The sequence below is a fragment of the Dermacentor albipictus genome, chromosome 1 (assembly GCF_038994185.2).
Source record: "Dermacentor albipictus isolate Rhodes 1998 colony chromosome 1, USDA_Dalb.pri_finalv2, whole genome shotgun sequence".
NCBI lineage: Eukaryota > Metazoa > Arthropoda > Arachnida > Ixodida > Ixodidae > Dermacentor > Dermacentor albipictus.
Window position 1 is genome coordinate 441,658,419 of NC_091821.1, and position 14,797 is coordinate 441,673,215.

Below are 14,797 nucleotides of genomic sequence, written 5' to 3' on the forward strand. Positions count from 1 at the left end.
CTCGAAAATGATAAGAACGGAGAAAACGAGCGCTAAACAAACAAGGCGCAGAGCTCGCGCTCGCATTCCACATTCTATTGTGCCTTATCGTGATTACCATTCATTCTTTCTTGTGGTGCCTGCCCGATTCTCTTTCATTGCTGGCATCGGCCATGTGGGAGTAGGCCTCGCTTCTGCCTCTACCTTGTTGCTTTCTTGTGGGCTCATATCGAGCGGCGAACCCGGTCCATAAGGAGGGAAACAAAGAGAACAAAGGCAGGAAAGGTGAATGGCTGGTCATCCTTACTCTCCTTTCCCTATAATGGACCTCCTTATCGGCATCTTCCGCAACTCTCTCGGCGTAAGGGCGGCAGCAACGCAAAGCTCCCCGGTCGCCAACAAAGCACTCGGCTACACAGCTCGTTTGAATGGTATACGAAGGGTGCATGCGGTATTTCTCTGTTATCTTTTCTCCAGAGATACAGTGCCATTTCTATGTAACTGTTTAGGGCAGCCTCGCCTGGATTACATTTCGTCGTCTGCGCTTGCGCAGCTGCACAGAGTAGCACCATGGCAGCCCCCTCGCAGTGCCGATTTCCATGCATGGGCGATATGGGAAGCTTGTGCCCTAGAGTTGGTTATATTAACTGTATGGCACATAGTGTTATGGTCATCGCTACTGTGGATTCTGCGGACTCATCAGGACTTCTGAAATTCGAAGTGCGTAGAACGATGGCCCAGAACTCGAAAAGCAATACATCGAGCGAGACATGTGCGGTGATATCGCGAGTAGCAGTTAAGAGGTTGTACTACGAAAGGGCACTTTCTATTGCTAAGAAATTCTTGAGTGCGTAGATGTATTTAGGAGACAGACGTTCATACCTCACAGTGCCAGAAAAGAAGGACAAAATCCTGAGGTGCTAAAAACGTACGCGCACACGCACGCTCGAATAAACACATATAAATTTCGGTATTCTTTACAGACCTATATAGCACATTTTCTGTATAAGCAATATTCTTCCAGCAACTCCAAGATCGCGCATAACTCTTACTTGTTTCCTGCAAGACGTTTTGATGCCCAGGAAGTAAGGATCGTTCATGTACTATTCAAAAGTCTTATCAGTACAGTTTCGTAAATGTTTGGACGTTTGTAATCCCTCTGCATTTCCTATAAAATAGGCTAGCATGAGTGACAGAAAAATAAATGTTTATTTTTCATAGCGGTAACCCGAGTAATGGTCTGTTCACCCTACGTTCGAGAATTCTTTAAGTACCCTCTGGCTTTAGCTGAGCGACGAGACTGCGTTGGTCGTCAAGGTCGTCTGAGGAAAGCTTGGCTACCTACATTTCAGTGGTGGTAGAGCTGTGCGTTGAGTTTGAGGGTGGTTCTTCAGCCTCTATGGGGCGACCTTGTTTGGAGTCGTCGGCGGCGTAGCAGTGTCTGCATGTGTACGAGTACTGCGTAGGATAAAATCTGTGGAGGATTATCCCGTGTGCATAGGTATTTGTCTGTAGGCGGTGGAGGACGCGAACGCGAACGTGGAGGGCGGAAATTTGCGAACTTTCACCATGGTGATGATCATGATGATGATAGTGGGTGACGACTCCTTCCGCTTTGCTCAGGTTTTTGTGTGGTGAACAGTCAGTTCTGTTGAGTCGGTGGTGTTGCAGAAGCTCCGAGTTGTCTAGGGTGTTGTCATCAACCTTGGCCGAGGGCCTGGTGATAGACGGCAGGAAAGCCCGGCTGGTATTCTAGAGGGCAGCGGTGGTGCTGCCTCTGCAGCAGTGGCGAGCTGCTTCTTGGGAGTCAGTGAGGATTACTGCTACTTCAGGACAAGATGTTATCGCCAGAGCGACTGCGTTTTCCTGTATAGTCTCGGCGGCTCCTGCTAGGATGATGGTAGCTGCCAGCACTTGGCCTTGTTGATCCGTGACGCTTAGGGCTAAGGCGTTTCGTTTAATGTACCAAGCAGCATTGGTGTGTTTCGTATCAGGGTCTCGCGCGTACTTCTTGATGAGTACCCGGGTTCTGCTTTGCCTACGCTCACTGTGGTAAGTAGGATGCATATTGAACTGTATACGTGCAAAGCTTATACACCCCCGGAAAAGCGAGCGGGATTTTTGCGTTTTCGTCTGTTGTATTGCTGTAGCTTTTGCTGTAACTTAGGTAGCGCAAAAGTGCATGTCTGGTGAGTGTGAGCTTGAGCCGCTCTAGTTGGCTGATTTTATGAGCATCGGCACGCTCTTCCCACGTATTCCGGACGCCAAACTTGAGGAGTTTCTTCGTTGATACTATGAATGCGAGCTCCAACGCTACTTTGATTGTCTTTCGAATGACAACATTTAGTTTCTTGATCTCAGCATGCCAGACTGTAAGGCAATAGTTGCCTAGGTAATATGGGTTTGGATTATTCTTAGTGTGTCTGAAGTCCGCTTCTTAGCGTCTGATTCGCTTGACGAGGTGCGTAACATGTGAGAATGTGCGTTGGAGACACAGGAGAGTGGCCGCCCCTGATCCGCCTATGTGGATGTGAAGTCTGAGTACGCGAAGGGCGTCGACTATATAGAGCTCGGTTCCGTTGAGCAATACGCTACGATCGGGTTCGATATAGTTGGGTTGTCGTCCTCGAGTCCGTGGCACTCTGGTGACGAAGCATTCCGAGATTTCGGGTGTGTATTGTAGACCACAGTCTCGTAGGGATCGTTCAATAGTATCGGCGGCTTGGTGTAGGTTGCGTTCTTCTTGCCCAAAAGTATGTAGTTTACTCAAAAGCGTGATGTCAATCAATCAATTTTATTTGCCAGAAACAAAAGAAATTGGAGGGACACCTTAGCAAAAGCTGTCGCAGCAGCTTGACGGAAGCCCAGGGTCCCTTGCATGGCAGTAGCACTCACATGATATGTACCCAGAAGGCTTTATACACAACAAACATAACACATCGCACGTATGCATAAAAATGACAGCTTACACTTGAATACCTTATAATGAATTGTCGCTATAAGGAAAGAAAGTAATCACACAAACCATTTTTATTTAGCGTAGCTGTGGGCTTATGTTTGTTTAGTATAGTGGGTACATTATGTCTTAAGGAGTGCAGGCCATAATTGTTTCGAAACCATGGTACCTTCCATACCTCGGGGTTTCGTGTAGTATGTTCTGTGTGACTAAAGAGTTCTAGCTCAGCAAGAAATGTCAAACACTTGTTAACATATTCGGACGAGAAGTAAATTGTTTCTTGTAGTCTTTATTCGTATAATTTATCTACGCGGTTTAGTCTGTATTTGATAAATATATTTTCTGTTGGTGTTAGCCGATTAACGTTCTCTATATCGCGATCGATTTTCTTTTGAAGTATCACCAGCTTTTGCAAGTTAGATTTAGGTGTTGTGGCCCAGACAAGGTAAGAGTAATTTATATTGGATAAGAAGACGCCACACTATATTTTGAAGTTTTGCTCTCGTAGGCAAAAATGTGCGGCAATGTCCCATAGCACCGGTAACCACAGTGAGTTTGCAGCAGAGATGTTGGATATGGGCATCCCAACGTAATTTAGAAGAAAAATCTACTCCGAGAATTTTAAACTCTTCAACCAGTTCAATGCCTTGGCTCTGAAAATAAATATCATGATTAAAGTTTAGTGGTTTATATTTTGCGCGAAATATTACAACTTTCGATTTCTTTGAATTTACTTTAGTCCTATTTGTCTGTGTCCACTCGGACAAACTGACGATCACTTTATTACATTTTTGCACAAATGTATTCGCATCAGGACCTGAGACACAATGTGCAATCATCCGCGTACATAATAAATTGAACCTCACTGTTTCTGGTTACGATATCATTTATAAAAACGTTAAACAATAGTGGCCCAAGAATGCTTCCTTGAGGCACACCACATATAATAGGTTAGAGGGAATTATGTTTAATAATAGAAACGTACTGACGTCGACGTTTGAGATATGATTTGAGTAATCCTAGCGGTTTCCTACGAATTCCATACAAACAAAGCTTCCGAATAATGATGCCGTGATTGAGGCTGTCAAAAGCTCTACTAAAGCCTATAAATATGCCGGCTGTGAAGTAGTTCTTTTCGAAGCTCTGAAAAGTGTATACACTTTTCAGAGCTTCTAAAAGAACAGAAATGGCTCTTCTTACGCTGAAAGAATGTATTCTTTCAGCGTAAGAAGAGCCATTTCTGTGGATCTGTTTTTCCGAAAGCCGTGTTCTGAATCAGTAAGCACATTCTTCTCATTGAAAAATTACGTCATTCGAGCAAAAACAAGCTTTTCCATTCCTTTTCAAAAAAATGGGACTACCGATATCGGCCGACAGTTAGACGCAGTATCTGGATCACCACCTTTATAAATAGCCGTAACTTTCGTGTGTTTCATTGCATCTGGAAAAACTGCTGTCTCTAAAATTAAGTTGTAAATGTGCACAAGCGGAAGTACAAATAAATTGCAAAACATGTTTTATAGGTTTTATAGGTTGTAGCTGGAAATTATTTACACGTAAAGCTTTATTGTTTTCCAGCCTCATGAACACATTGTATACTTTATATTCATCAGTACGCACAAAGAATGCACTTTCGCGAACAGCATCGCTATGACAAGCCACCCCTATGCAATCATTGACTTCAGGAATATCGCTTTGTGCAGTTAGAAAGTGGTTATTAAAGTATTCGGAAAGCTCTGTGCCTGTTATCTCACGTGAACCCAGCTTCATTGATGTCAGGTGCGTATCGTCCCTGCGGCGACCTAGAACAAGATTGATAGTTTGCCACGCGATCTCTTGGCATTGTCGAGACACATTTGCGAATAAGTCTTCCTAGTACGCCACCTTTGCATTTCTTAGTTCAACGTTTAGCCTATTTCTAAATTGTTTGAAGGGTAATAATGCTAATTCACAGCGCGTGCGCAAAAAGGAATGATCATTTTTGCAAGCTTATGAGTAACCCAAGGTTTTGTAACTTTTTTGGAATGTTGGGCTGGTTTCACTGGAAAATTGCTGGCGTACATACGGGTAAAAGCTCTGATAAGTTATTTAAATGCCTTATTTCCATCTTTTTTTGTTCAGAACATGTAATCAATTGTGATTGATAACGTCATTTTTGAACTGTTCTAAACTTGCTTGTGTTATATGCTGATAAGTGAACTGTCGACAGGCATCAGCTGTTTTCTTAGAGTAATCGGCGTAGGCTAAATATATAGGGCAATGGTCGCTTATGCCAGACACCAATGTGCCTGTGTTGCATAGAGTAGTAGAAATATCAACAATGAGTAAGTCAAGTAAAGAAGATGTATCACTTTTAATGCGTGTTGGTGTGGTGACTGTATTTACAAAACCTGTAGACTGGACGCACGTGTTCAGTTGAAAGGATGAGTTACTCTGCTTAAGTACATCTATACTTAGATCACCGCCACACACAAGCTTTAAACTGTTCATGCTTAGATAATCTAGGAATGGCTCGAAAAAACCTAAAAAAGTGACAACATTCCCTTTCGGTGGGTGATACACAAGAGATATTATCCTGTTATTGCTCTTCACACTGAGTATTTCGTAGTCATCTGTTACTCTCGTATAGTCGGCTACTAATTCATATCTTGCATAGCTTTCAACAAAAAGTGCAACACCACCACCTTTTTTGCTGGGCCGATTAATAAGAAGCGGTGATAATCTTGTAACGTCAACATTGCACAGTTACTCTAGTCGCATATTTCCGATATCATAATCACGTTAAATTTAAAAGTGAATTGTGCAAAAAATGAATGATCTCGTCACTCTTGTTACATGCTGAGTGCCCATTAAGATGCAAAGGAGCCGTGGCCGATGCATCGTGCTCAGCAATTCGATGCGGGAGAGCAAGCTTTTGATAAGCCATTTTGACGATGGTAAGCAGCCAAAGCTGCGCCTGCCCCAACGTTATCTTCTCGACGTCACTCTCGTTTCTTATCTCGAGAACGGGCGCGTGGTCAATTTGTCTTGCCAAAATTTTGCCGGTAAACGACCACAACGAGTGGCAGTGATGCGCATGTTTTCTTTTCATGGCCATCGCTAAAAGCTTCTTCAGGGCAGGGCAAAGGTATTCATTCACATACACCGAAAAAGAGCCTTCCAACCCAAGATCTGTGTGTGTGAGACGCATTTTTCTGGCTTTGTGGAAAACGCTATCCCGCTTCGCGCGACTCTTGAACTGGACGGCTATATTCGACCGATCACTAGTGCGTGTAGGTACACGATGACACCTTTCAATCTCCGATAGAGCGATTGGTTCATTGATCGTAAAGCCGAGTTTGGAAAGTAGGTCACTCAAGCGCTCATTCTCGGTCTACACTACACCCTGAATTTCTAGGTTGGTCTTACGAGAGTATTGCTCAGTTTGTACGAGTCGGTTGTCTTAGCTTTGAACTGTGCTTTCCAAAAAGCAACACTTAGCGTGCAGAGCCGCGTTCTCACTCTCATGTTGAGCATTCTTTGCAGTACATTCCATCAGCTTTGCTTTCAGGTCATCAGTTGTGTGAAACACAAAATCCAGACTTTTGCCCCATTATTCTGCTCATTTTTGAGCTCGTGGTTTTCTGTTCGTAGATCTCTTTCTAAACTTTCACGAAACAATTTCAGTTCATGCCACATCTCGTCTCTTACTTTAGCGAAATCAGACTTTGCTTCATCCTTCATCTTGGCCAGTTCTTTCGACATAGTTTGGCAGTGGTACTTAGGAATAAGAGGCGAAAAAAATAGGAATTCAACAAATAGTCCCAATAAATCTCACGATACTTGGCAGCAGCGATGAAAAAAGCACGCATATATGCAAATACGGTAGCTTTCAACTAGCCGGCAGGATAAGCAGAACGGTGCTTAGTGTCGTGCACTGTACTTTCGTCGCTACTGCCAAGCGAAGGCTTTGCGGCTTGAGTGGCTTCTTTGATACGGAGCGACCAGTGACGTAGGCTCTGTAGTTGCAAGCCGCAGGCGCAGACGATGTCCGTTCCTTGAAAGGCTAAACTTTTTCTTTGTAGTACCCTATGCGCATGCGCTGTAGCTCAGTGCTTTTCGGGCTCGGTGCTGGACTGTCCAAAAGCACACCTGCAGGATAAGCAGAACATTGCTTAGTGTCGTGCACTGTACTTTCGTCGCTACTGCCAAATCGTAGGCGTAAAGGGTATCACATAGGTTTGGGATGGCGTTGAGTTGTTTTTGTAGCTTGATCATCGCGGTGTTCATAAGGAGGGGCGAAATTAATCCTTGTGTGGTTCCTTTCTTGGGCAGACGAAATTTATTGCAACGGAGTTTGCAGACGCCTACTGTTCCTGCTCGGTGTGTCAAATAGCTGCTTATATAGTTACAGCTCCGGACTCCACACCCTCTATCTTCGCGGTCACTCAGGATGGTTTTGTGGCTCACGTTGTCGAGCATGCCCTGTTCGTCTATTGCCAGGATTGTAGATTTGCGTTGGTTAGCAAGGTAGTTCAGCAGGGTTTCCCTGCGTGGACACATGCTGTCGGATCCGAAGATGGCGTGCGGCAGGTATTTGCTGTCCTCGAGGTATGGTATTGACTGGTGGTGTGCCACGCACTCGTGGAGTTTTCTCCCGCAAGACATGACGGACATGGCACGGAGGTTTTCGATTAGAAAGAGTTTGTTGTGTTTGAGGAACACGGTGACCTCTGAATCCTTCCAGGCTGCTGGTAGGCCCCCTTTTTCCCAGCAGTCAGGGCTGTCCAGAGGGCCCGCGTGGCTGCAGAGGGGCTCAGCCACTCTGTCCGGACGTGGCAGCGGCCCACATAAGCAACAAACTGATCCCTCAGGACCTAAATAAAGGTTTTCATACCATATCATTGCAGTACTGGAGCAGTGCTGTGGAGGCAGATTTGGAGGCTGCGTAAGAGTTTATTAATGATTCTGTCCTTGCCGGAACTGGTGATTCTAGTAAGCTTGGCTAAGGCTGGGTGAAGCTCTTTTTGCGTGAATGGTCTATCACTGTCTGGGTTTGTTGCCCGTCTTAAGCCTCACCGTTTGCCAATGAAGTGGGCTTGTCGCTTCTGAGTTTCTTCCTTTATTCACTAAGGATATCGTGCTCCGGTTCAAAGTGCTTGTGAATGAGTAAACGCATATCTTGCCTCTGTTGAGTTTTGGTGTGATCGGTAGCTAAGAGAGCGCCTAGCAAGTGCCAGATTTTCTTGGTGCTGAGTGTCGCTTTCATACTGTCCCAAAAGGTTTGCCGATTTTGCCTGCTAAGTTGACCCGTGTAGTGTTCAGCCTATATGATGACAGGGGTCTTTGATTGCTTAAATTTTCTTTTGAATTTTTGTCTCTTTTGCCTCTTTAGAAGGCATTTTTTGTGTCCCAGGGATGAAGGAGACGAGGGTCAAAATCGAGGTGCTGGATTTCCTTGGTGCGGTGTAATGCGGTGATGAAAAAGGCCCTTGAGCGAGTGGTTGATGTTGTCGATTGCTGTGTTGCCGCTGAGGTTGTCTCTGAAGGACTTCCATTCTGTTAGTGAGGTAACGCCAGGCTTGGTAGGTTTCCTCTTTTGGGCGATGTCAAGTTGGAGAATGTTGTGGTCACTTCCAAGCCTCTCCGAGTGTCGGCTCTATTCGGCCAAGGGGATGGACGTTGTGAATGTTTGCGCCGGGTTTCTGCCCGTGGAGACACTATTTCCGGCTCATATGGTCTGTCGCAGTAGTCCCGGGGGGTCAGCCTGTGTTGCTGGGCAGTGTTGTGTACTGAGTCTCTCTTCTTGGTGGTCTATGGATAAGCCCATGCCATATGTGAGGCGCTGAAACCTCCATGATCATAATTTCAAAGCACCCGCCGTGGTTGTTTAGTGGCTTGGTGTTGGGCAGCTAAACACGACGTCACGGGATCGAATCCCGGCCACGGCGGCCGCATTTCGATGGGGGTGAAATGCGAAAACACCCGTGTACTTAGATTTAGGTATACGTTAAAGAGCCCCAGGTGGTCCGAATTTCTGGAGTCCCCCACTACGGCGTGCCTCATAATCAGAAAGTGGTTTTGGCACGTGAAAACCCATAATTTCAATATGTTGAAAGCCTTATATTTATTTGCAGCGGTGGCGTAGAGGTAGAACACCCGCCTCGAGTGCAAAGAGGTCCGTAGTTCGAATCTCGGTGCCGGCAATTTTCCACCGGAATAAAAAAAAATCTGCGTGTTGATAAAATTGCACACACAGGCCTTGAGTGTGGCCTGATCCCGGTGACCAGAACCGGTAACGCACTCCCTCACCAGAGCAGGATTGGCCACCCTGGTGCAGTACTTGGCCCCAACCTCCTATATGAACACAACAATCGAACCCCGGCCCTCAGTCCCCAGCAGCTGCGCAGCAACTGACCACGGCGGCGGTCAGACCTGCGACGCAGCAGAGGGTGCTAAGAATCACTGGCTCCGGACAGGCCGCCATTGGAATAAGAACCTGGCAACGTTTAACTCTAGAACCTTATCTAGTGAAGCGAGTCTAGCAGTGCTATTGGAGGAATTAGAGGGCAGTAAATGGGATATAATAGGGCTCAGTGAAGTTAGGAGGCCAAAAGAAGCATATACAGTGCTAAAAAGCGCGCACGTCCTGTGCTACCGGGGCTTAGCGGAGAGAAGAGAACTAGGAGTCGGATTCCTGATTAAAAAGAATATAGCTGGTAACATACAGGAATTCTATAGCATTAACGAGAGGGTGGCAGGTCTTGTTGTGAACCTAATAAGAGGTACCAAATGAAAATTGTACAGGTCTACGCCCCTGCATCCAATCATGATGACCAGGAAGTCGAAAGCTTCTATGAAGACGTGGAATCGGCGATGGGTAGAGTGAAAACCAAATACATTATACTAATGGGCGACTTTAATGCCAAGGTAGGCAAGAAGCAGGCTGGAGACAAAGCAGTGGGGGAATACGGCATAGGCACTAGGAACAACAGGGGAGAGTTATTAGTAGAGTTTGCGGAACAGAATAATATGAGGATAATGAATACGTTCTTCCGCAAGCGGGATAGCGGAAAGTGGACGTGGAGGAGCCCGAACGGTGAGACTAGAAATGAATAGACTTCATACTCTGCGCTAACCCTGGCATCATACAAGATGTGGACGTGCTCGGCAAGGTGCGCTGCAGTGACCACAGGATGGTAAGAACTCGAATTAGCCTAGACCTGAGAAGGGAACGGAAGAAACTGGTGCATAAGAAGCCGATCAATGAGTCAGCGGTAAGAGGGAAAATAGAGGAAGTCCAGATCAAGCTAAAGAACAGGTACTCGGCTTTGACTCAGGAAGAGGACCTTAGTGTTGAAGCAAAGAATGACAATCTTGTGGGCATCACTAAGGAGTGTACAATGGAAGTCGGTGGCAACTCCGTTAGGCAGGATACCAGTAAACTATCACAGGAGACGAAAGATCTGATCAAGAAACGCCAATGTATGAAAGCCTCTAACCCTACAGCTAGAATAGAACTGGCAGAACTTTCGAAGTTAATCAACAAGCGTAAGACAGCTGACATCAGGAAGTATAATATGGATAGAATTGCATATGCTCTCAGGAACGGAGGAAGCCTAAAAACAGTGAAGAAGAAACTAGGAATTGGCAAGAATCAGATGTATGCGTGAAGAGACAAAGCCGGCAATGTCATAACTAATATGGATGAGATAGTTCAAGTGGCTGAGGATTTCTATAGAGATTTATACAGTACCAGTGGCACCCACGACAATAATGGAAGAGAAAATAGTCTAGAGAAATTCGAAATCCCAAAGGTAACGCCGGAAGAAGTAAAGAAAGCCTTAGGAGATATGCAAAGGGGGAAGGCAGCTGGGGAGGACGAGGTAACAGCAGATTTGTTGAAGGATGGTGGGCAGATTGTTCTAGAGAACTGGCCACCCTGTATACGCAATGCCTCATGACCTCGAGCGTAACGGAATCTTGGAAGAACGCTAACATAATCCTAATCCATAAGAAAGGGGACGCCCAAGACTTGAAAAATTATAGACCGATCAGCTTACTGTCCGTTGCCTACAAACTATTCACTAAGGTAATCGCAAATAGAATCAGGAACACCTTAGACTTCTGTCAAGCAAAGGACCAGGTAGGATTCCGTAAAGGCTACTCAACAATAGATCATATTCACACTATCAATCAGGTGATAGAGAAATGTGCGGAATATAACCAACCCTTATATATAGCTTTCATTGATTACGAGAAAGCGTTTCATTCTGTCGAAACCTCAGCAGTCATGGAGGCATTACGGAATCAGGGTGTAGACGAGCCGTATGTAAAAATACTGAAAGATATCTGTAGCGGCTCCACAGCCACCGTAGTCCCCCATAAAGAAAGCAACAAAATCCCAATAAAGAAAGGCGTCAGACAGGGAGATACGATCTCTCCAATGCTATTCACCGCGTGTTTACAGGAGTTATTCAGAGACCTGGATTGGGAAGAATTCGGGATAAAAGTTAATGGAGTATACGTTAGTAACTTGCGATTCTCTGATGATATTGCCTTGCTTAGTAACTCAGGGGACCAATTGCAATGCATGCTCACTGACCTGGAGAGGCAAAGCAGAAGAGTGGGTTTAAAAATTATTCTGCAGAAAACTGAAGTAATATTTAACAGTCTCAGAAGGGAACAACAATTTACAATAGGCAGCGAGGCACTGTAAGTAGTAGGGGAATACATCTACTTAGGGCAGGTAGTGACGGCAGGTCCGGATCATGAGACAGAAATAATCAGAAGAATAAGAATGGGGTGGGGTGCGTTTGGCAGACCTTCTCAGATCATGAACATCAGGTTGCCATTATCCCTCAAGAGGAAAGTGTATAATAGCTGCGTCTTACCAGTACTCACCTACGGGGCAGAAACCTGGAGGCTTACGAAAAAGGTTCTACTCAAATTGAGGACGATGGAACGAGCTATGGAAAGAAGAATGATAGGTGTAACGTTAAGGGATAAGAAAAGAGCAGATTGGGTGAGGGAACAAACGCGAGTTAATGACATCCTAATTGAAATCAAGAAAAAGAAATGGGCATGGGCAGGACATGTAATGAGGTGGGAGGATAACCGATGGTCATTAAGGGTTACGGACTGGATCCCAAGGGAAGGGAAGCGTAGCAGGGGGTGGCAGAAAGTTAGGTGGGCGGATGAGATTAAGAAGTTTGCAGGGACGGCATGGCCAAAATTAGTACATGGCCGGGGTTGTTAGAGACGTATGAGAGAGGCCTTTGCCCTGCAGTGGGCGTAACTAGGCTGTTGAGGTTGATGATGATGATGATGATGATGGTGATGATGATGATGATGATGATGATGATAGTTATTTGCTGAGTTGACGGATAAAGTGGTCTAATTCTGGAAGTAGGTCACAAGGAGGGCTGTATATGCTGGCGATGAATAGTCCTGGCTGCGTGTTTCTGTCTGGTAGGATCTCCATTACGGTGTGTTCAATGGGGATGTCTTCTAGTTTGTGTTATTGCATTGCGAGCATTTTCTTCGTTAGGATGGCTGCGCGTTGGGTTTGTGTATGAGTGGTGTATCCAAGAAGGCGTAGGTTGTGGGTATTAGTTTCTGTTAGAGTGATGGCATCGAGGTGGTCCTGTTTGACGAATTCTTGTAGGCTTGCATAGCGGGGGTGGAAGGACCGACAGTTCCATTGCCAGATGCGCTGGTCTTCTTGCGGACTCTTTGTTGAAGTTTTTGGTGCGGTGATCATTAGGCTCTTCAGTTTCAAATGCAGATTTACGGTTGGGTGAGATCGAGTTGATGCATTGCCACTGTTCGTGCGAGCCTTCTTTCTGCCCTGCTCGGTGGCGTCGAGAAGGCTGTCGACGTAGGACTTGGTGGCCTAATTATTCTTTGCGTGTGCTATGAAGTTGTTTACCTGTGCTGTTAGGCCGGTGACCTGGCTTGTGAGAGGGGCACTTGATTTGCGAGGGTGGTGTCTTGGGTGGTCAAGGTCGCAGCTGTCTACTAATTTGCTATAGCAATGAATACTTGGCCTACCGGGCGAAACTGCGAGATTCTTTTCGTGAGGCCTATAGGGAACCAGTGCTGTAGCTTCGAAATGACATACAGCGCCTTCTTGCGGCCATCGCATGCATTGTTTAGTCACATAAACAGAAGTAAATGTGGTGGTATGGTGGCTGCCGACAATACCTAGAAAGCGGTCGTTATTCCTCTGTCGTTAATCACCACATCTAGAGAAGCCTTAATATAGCCCTGTCTTTTTTTGTGTGTGAAAACTTCGATCACGAGCGGCGGCATCGTTGGATTCATGCAGGCACGATCAGACGCCGTTTCAACTAATAATACTACAGCTTCTCGGTGAACCTATTCATGTACAGTTGGTTTTATTGAAAGTGAAAATGGGAATGACTGAGGACATGCTTCTAGTACAATTATATATACGGTGGGTTTTTTTTTCCTTCGGGTGGGCTGGGTCACATTCGGGACAGTAGGCATAAATGCCCTGGGTATACAGCGCCTGCTGACGACACGAAAAGGCAGAAAATGACATTGCTAATCATAAAATCTCACAGCCAAGGTAAACGGTGATCACTTCGCATTTACTGCATGAACAGCGCATTGACGCTGCATCAGCGCGTCGCTGCAACCGGCGACATAAATATTGGCTTTTTTGGCTGTGCAGTTTATGTTCCAGCAAAATGACGTCTGCTAGACTAAACTGCCGCATAATACTAATTTAAATAAAACCGATGTCCGCTTTCAAGTGCTTAGCACCAGCGAAAGTTCGGACACAGGTTAAGTTCAGCTGTCATGCATGTAAATACCGACAGCGCACGGCGAACCAGCTCGGACGAGTCCTCGTATCACGCCCGGCGACGTGGTAAATAGCAGCATCTTTTCTTATGTGTTTGAAATTATTGCGAGGAGATGATAAAGCGGCAACAAAGGCAACAATACAATTGCGGCGTGGGAGCGTCGGCGGTTCGTGCTGAAGCACAGTGAAGTACATATTCGCAGTGAACTGCAAAAGAGCTAACGACGATATTAGCGACGAGTCATCAGAAGGCGGTGAGGCCGCCAAGGACGTCAGAGCCTAGCCTTGACCACTCCTCTTTCGCTGAATGGTCACGTCGCTGGGTGGCGAGAAGATCTCGCAGGGGGATTCTCTGTGCAACAGAGCGTTCTCGCCGTTTGCCAGCAAGACCGCCATCGGCCGGCTGTCCGCGAACCGCAAACGGCGTGCGGTGTGTTGTCGTGCTGCTAACGTGGAAGCGTCTTTATTTCCTGCCCCATAGACGCTTACATGAGTAGCTCCAAAGCAATCAACGTCAATCTGCTTTCGACGGAACTCCCTTTATTATCGTCTGGAATATAAAGAAATGGAACGAGTGATCGCTTAGTCGAACTCCGGTGTTAAAGGGACACTAAAGACAAATACTAAGCCGACGTGGATGGTTTAAGTATCATTGCAGAAAGCTTGCAACGCTTGTTTCGTGTCAAGAAAATAATTAGTTTACGAGGAAATTGCATCTAAAGGGTCCGAATACTTTTTTTCGAAATTCAAGACTCCCGCCGCCCAACCGGGAGAGGGGTCACATCGCATATGCCAACACCACCCTTTGTGTTCGTCGGTGAGTAAAATGGCGCCTGACAGACGGCGGTACCGAGCCAAGGCAGAGTGGTGGATTCGCCGCCGCAGCTTCTTTTTGGTCAAGTGGCGTAGACTGTTCCGGCATTCAGAAGACGAATTCTCCACTACTTGCAGCTTGTGCGAGTTCCGCGAGCCAGTAAAACGAGCACAGCACTACGCGATAACAAAACTACTGAAACGCAAATGCGCTCGCTGCGCCGAGACGACTGAGAACA